The 6000-nt window shown below is 37.0% G+C and overlaps 1 long non-coding RNA gene across 1 annotated transcript in view; it reads left to right on the forward strand.

Annotated features, from left to right (window-relative positions):
• The window catches only part of LOC130541304 (uncharacterized), a 44594-nt gene extending 39213 nt beyond the window's left edge, over positions 1–5381 (forward strand). Inside the window, exon 4 of the long non-coding RNA XR_008955347.2 lies at positions 1152–5381. This is a non-coding gene — a long non-coding RNA (uncharacterized LOC130541304). The remainder of the gene's footprint in view (positions 1–1151) is intronic.
• Positions 5382–6000: the final 619 nt, after the last annotated feature.

The following is a 6000-nucleotide window of genomic DNA, read 5'->3' on the forward strand; positions in this document are numbered from 1 at the left end:
ACTCTTATGACTAAATTTTTTTGTTTTTGAAGACGGAGATATTTTTCATAAAATGTATTATTTAGACTAACATGGAATAGGTTTATGATGATTGATTATTTTGATTTTTATGATTATTTTGAGTAAATAATGAGTAATAATATTTTGAGTAATATTTGAGTAATAATATTTTGAGTAATAATATTTGAGTAATATTTTGAGCAAATAATTATTATTTTGAGTAAAAAGCAAATGTAAAACTTTCTCAGTGTTTAATATGGCAAATATCAATATATGTAACCCACGTTAACAGAAGCTCTTTGGGGATCCCAGTAATTTTTAAGAGTATAAAGAATCCTGAGACCAAAAGGTTTCAAAATTACGTATCTGGAACAATTGTCAAAATTGGCCATATGCCAGGCCTTAAGGCAAGTCATGAAAAATCTCTGTTTTGAAATTATTCAGAGTGTGTTCTCTCATCATAGTGTAATTAAGTTTGGCATCAGTAAAAATACTTTAGAAATCCCCAATATTTAGAAATTAATCCATTCACCTCTAAATATTCTATGTCAAGAAGATATCCCAATAGAATTTAGAAAATATTTTCAAGTAAATTACAATTAAAAATGACGTGTCAAAATTCATAGTATCTAAATAAAGGTGTACTTAGAGAAAAACTTATAGCACTAACTGTATATATTAGAAGAGAAGCTGAAAAAAGTGATCTAAATATCTATTTAGAAGAAGTAAGAACAACAAAAGCAAACTAAGTCCAAGAAAGCAGGAGGGGGGATAATAAGGTCAGAAATAAGGGCTTAAAACACAAATATTCAATGGAGAATCAGCATAAAAGTTGGTTCTTCTTTGAAAAAAACTAAAAATTAATAAATACTTAAATCACTCATCAAGAAAATTGGAGAAGGCATAAATTACCAAAATCAAAAATAAAAGGTGTCATTAAATAAATTTTAAGATGATACGAGAAAAGTATGAAGTTTAGAAATCATAACTTACCAAAACTGATAGAAATGGAAAACATGAATAGTTCTATACCTACTAAAGAAATTGAATCTGTACGTCAAAAGCTCCCTATAAGGAAAACTCCAGACTTGAATTCATTCAAATATTTTAAGAGGAAATGACATTAATCTTAAACATTTTCTTTTTCATAGAATATAAACATCTCTTCAATTCATTTGATGAGGAAGAAAAGCTTTGATAAAGAAACTTGACAAGAACTTTCCAAGGAAGAAAAATTACCAACAATTTCTCCTATCAATGTAGATGAAAAATTCTAAACAAAATGTGAGCAAATTGAATTCCATTTTATGTAAATAGGATAATACATTATGATGAAATCAAGTTTATTTAACAATGCAAGACTGGTTTGCTATTCAAAAATCAATGAAATATGAATACATATGTAGAGCAACTAAATGTTAAGAAACTCCGGTTTCCAGTCCAACATGTGAAGAGCTTGGAAATCTTCATATTAAAAAAAAAAACTGAACAAATTGAAAATCAGCAATTCTTACATCCATCAGAGAATTGAGGTCCCAGGGCAATCTGCTGCCTTGAAAATGAAAGAAACAGACAGACAGATACAGAGAATTTCAGCTTAAAAGGAGCAGACGGCCTCAGCTGGACGAGTTCGAGTTTAAAACTCCAGGAGGGGCCAGTCTTGGAGATGCCACACAGCTGGGAGTTTCACCTCCAGAAGCCCTACTGTTACTCAAAAGGGGTCCCAAGCCAAACCCCAAGAGAGGGTTCTTAGATCTTGCACAAGAAAGAATTCAAGGCAACTCCATAGAGTAAAGTGAAAACAAGTTTGTTAGAAAAGTAAAGAAACAAAAGAATGGCTACTCCATAGGCAGAGCAGACCCAAAGGCTGCTGGTTGCCCATTTTTATGGTTATTTATTAATTATATGCTAAACAGGTGGTGGATTATTCATGCCTTTCCTTTTTAGACCATATAGGGCAACTTCCTGACATAGCCACGGCATTTGTAAGCTGGCATGGCGCTGGTGGGAGTGTAGCAGTGAGGACGACCAGGTCACTCTCATCACCATCTTGGTTTTGATGGGTTTTGGCTGGCTTCTTTACTGCAACCTGTCTTATCAGCAAGGTCGTTATGACCTGTATTTTGTGCCTACCTCCTATCTCATTCTGTGACTTAGACTGTCTGTCTGGGAATGCAGCCCACTAGGCCTCAGCCTTATTTTACCCAGCCCCTATTCAAGTTGGAGTTGCTCTGGTTCAGACGTGCCTCTGACACCACCAGTTACTCACTGTGAAGGTCCCTCACACTCCTCACCCTGGGAGGGAGATAGCAACCATTTTAAGATATGGCCGGAGCATTTTGCTCTCCTTAACTGCTGCCCTCATGGGGAAAGCATTTTGCTAGAGCCCAACTTGGGATTTTATCCGGGCCTAACTGGCCTGAGAGAAGGGAAATACTCAATTCGGGCTCACTAAAGACTGAGCCCTGATCACAGGGCTACAGGACGCTTCCCCTCCCCCACACCTCATTGCCTTCTCAATAGAGCTCCTGTGTAATAATGGAGGATCAAGAACTGCAAGCCTTAGGCCCTATTTTAAAATTTTAAAAGTCTCTAGGAAAACCCAAAGACAACAGGGGAGACAAAAACAAGAGCACTAGAGGAAATTTCAGCCTCTGACACTGCAGCCACCGTAAACAGTGTTGACAAAAAGAGTCAAACTGTAAAATATTTTAAGAGATTTATTCTGAGCCAAATATGAGTGACCATGGCCTGTGACACAGCCCTCAGGAGGTCCTGAGAACATGTGCCCAAGGTGGTTGGGGCGCAGCTTGGTTTTATATATTTTAAGGAGGCATGAGACATCAATCATATGCATTTAAGAAATACATTGGTCTAGTTCAGAAAGGTGGGACAACTCAAAGCGGGGGGAGCAGGGCTTCCAGGCTATAGGTAAATTTAAACATTTTCTGGTTGACAATTGGTTGAGTTTATCTGAAGATCTGGAATCAACAGAAAGAAAATGTTCAGGTTAAGATAAAGGCTTGTGGAGATCAAGTTTTACTGCGTAGAGGAAGCTTTCAGATAGCCAACTTCAGAGTGAGCATGTTGTAAAATGTTTATTATCAGACCTAAAAGGGCACCGGGCTCTTAGTTGATTATCTCCTGGATCTGGAAAGGAAAGAAGGAAAAAAAAGGGGAAAGGAGATTCTCTATAGAATGTGGATTTTACCCACAAGGGACGACTTTGCAGGACCATTTCAAGACATAACAGAGAAATATGTTTTGGGATAAAATATTTTGATTTTCTTCCTTGTTGTGCCAGAGTCAGATTGGAAAATAAGTCACAATATACAGGGTTAAATCAAATGCATCTGATGAGAATTTATGGTTTGTAGGGCATGACTCCCTAGACCCCTTAGACAGGAATTTAGGCAGGACAAAAAAAAAAAATCAGAGCTTAGTCTTCAATAGTAAACACAGCCCAATGCCTAATCAGATAAACATAAACTTCACACTCACATCCTATCCACCTCAGTTCCTATTACTCAATACATCGTATTGGGCTTTCAACAAAAAAATTACAAAGTGTGCTAAAAGCCAAAACACACAGTCTGCAGAGACAAAGCAAGATCAGAACCCACTTTTGCAAAAATCATGAGAGTGAGAAAAACCTGACACAGGGAAATTATGGCAGTGAAAGAGATCTGACTGAACTGATTCCATCTTGCCTTTAACCTCCAAACTGCTCTTGTTCATTCCTGGGCGTAGGCTAAACTAACTTTGGGAGAAATTTAGTTTATAGTTTAACTTTGAAATAAAGACAATAACAGCCCCTCCCTGAAAAAAAAATGCCCCTTCTTGTCTAGGGACCAAACTGCCTTTGTAAAACTAACAAATTAGCCACAAGATTAGAAATTATGGCTCAGGAGTCACACATCCAGAGCCCGAAAGATTCCTAACCTCCCCAGTTGCTCCTATAGATAACACTACTACTGTGAAAGCTAAGATTGGTGTTTAAGTATTCTTCAGGATCTGCATTCTGTTGGACCAGCTAGCACCACCCAGACCAATACACTGTCTCATCTGGTCTTGTGAACCCCACCCAGGAACTGACTCAGTGCAAGAGGACAGCTTTGTCCCCTGTGATTTCATTCCTGACCCAACCAGTCAGCATTCCCCATTCCCTTGTCCCCGTCTACCAAACAATCTTTAAAAATTCTAGACTGTGAACATTCAGGAAGGCTGATTTGAGCGATAATAAAACTCTATTCTCCAATTTAGCTAGCTGTGTATGTATTAAACTCTTTCTCTACTGCAGTTTCTCTGTCTTGATAAATTGACTCTATCTGGACAGTGAGGAAGAACTCATTAGATGGTTACAGAACCAAACTCAGATACGGCAGAGATTTTGAAATTATCAGAAAGGTAATTAAAATAACTACAGTAGGCCAGGTTCGGTGGCTCACGGCTATAATCCCAGCACATTGTGAGGCCAAGGTGGGTGGATCACTTGAGCTCAGGAGTTCAAGAGCAGTCTGGGCAACATGGAGAAAACCCGTTTCTACAAAAAATTAAAAACTTAACCAGGTGTATTTGAAACCAGCCTGACCAACATGGTAAAACCCTGTCTCTACTAAAAATACAAAAACTAGCTGGGCGTGGTGGCACGCGCCTATAATTCCAGCTACTCTGGAGACTGAGGCAGGAAAATCACTTGAACCCAGGAGGCAGAGGTTGCAGTGAGCCGAGATTGCACCACTGCACTCCAGACTGGGCAACAGAGTGAGACTCCATCTCAAAAAACAAACAAAAAACAAAAAAACAAAAAACTTAACCAGGTGTAGTGGTGTGCCTCTGTAATTCCAGCTACTCAGGAGTCTGAGGTAGGAGGATCCCTAGAGCCTGGGAGACAGATGTTGCAGTGAGCTGAGATTGCACTACTGCACTCCAGCCTAGGTGACAGAGTAAGACCCTGTCTCAAAAAATGAATAAAATAAAATAAAGACTAGTTAATATGCTAAGAATTTTAATGGACAAAGTGAACAACAGGCAATAGAGCCAATGGTTCATGTAGGCAGAGAGATGGAAATTCAAAAAGGGAAAAGAGTTAAAAGGAAATGCTAGAAATCAGAAGCACTGTAACAGAAATGAAGAATCTTCTTGATGGGCTCATCAGTAGACTGGACACGTTCAAGGAAAGAATCAATGAGCCTGAAGGTAAGTCAATAGGAGCTTCCACAACTGAAACGTGGAGAGAAAGAAGAATGAGAAAGATGGAACAGAATATTCAAGAACTATGGAATAATTACAAAAGGTGTAAATTATTATATATAATAACACTACCATTTTTGACAATATCAAAAAACATTATATACCAAAAAATAAATCAAATAAAAGATTGTAAGTCCTCTACCTACAAAACCACAAAACATCTTTGAGAGAAAGTAAATAAGATATAAATAAATGAAAGAATATATGATGTTCATAGATGGCAAGACTCAAAATTGAAAGATGTTCATTCTTTCCAAATTTACTCAGTACAATTCTGATTAAAAACTTCGGAAAGTTTTCTATGAAAACTGAAAAAATGATTCTATAATTTTTGTGAAATGCAGTGGTACAAGTGCAGCAAAGACAATCTCAAAAAACAAAGTTGGAAGTCTCGAATGACTATATATCAAGACTTATTATGAAGTCATAGAAACTAAGACACAACTAGAGACAAATAGATGAATAAAACAAAACAAGATTACAACAGTCCACAAAATGTCACTTTATTTATGGAAAAGGTTACATATTATAGCAGTGAGGAAAAGTTGATCTTTGCACTAAAGTCAACTGGGTATATTTATTTTTAAAAATGAATTTTGACTCCTGTCTTATATTTTAAACAAAATCAATACCATTTGGATTATAGGCATAAATGTGAAAGGTAAAAAATAATAAGTTTCTAGAAGAGAATTTAAGAGAATGTCTTCATGGTCTTGCATAGCAAAAGTTCCTTTTTTAGGGAACAAT

This window comes from Pan paniscus, chromosome 13, assembly GCF_029289425.2.
Source record: "Pan paniscus chromosome 13, NHGRI_mPanPan1-v2.0_pri, whole genome shotgun sequence".
Lineage (NCBI taxonomy): Eukaryota > Metazoa > Chordata > Mammalia > Primates > Hominidae > Pan > Pan paniscus.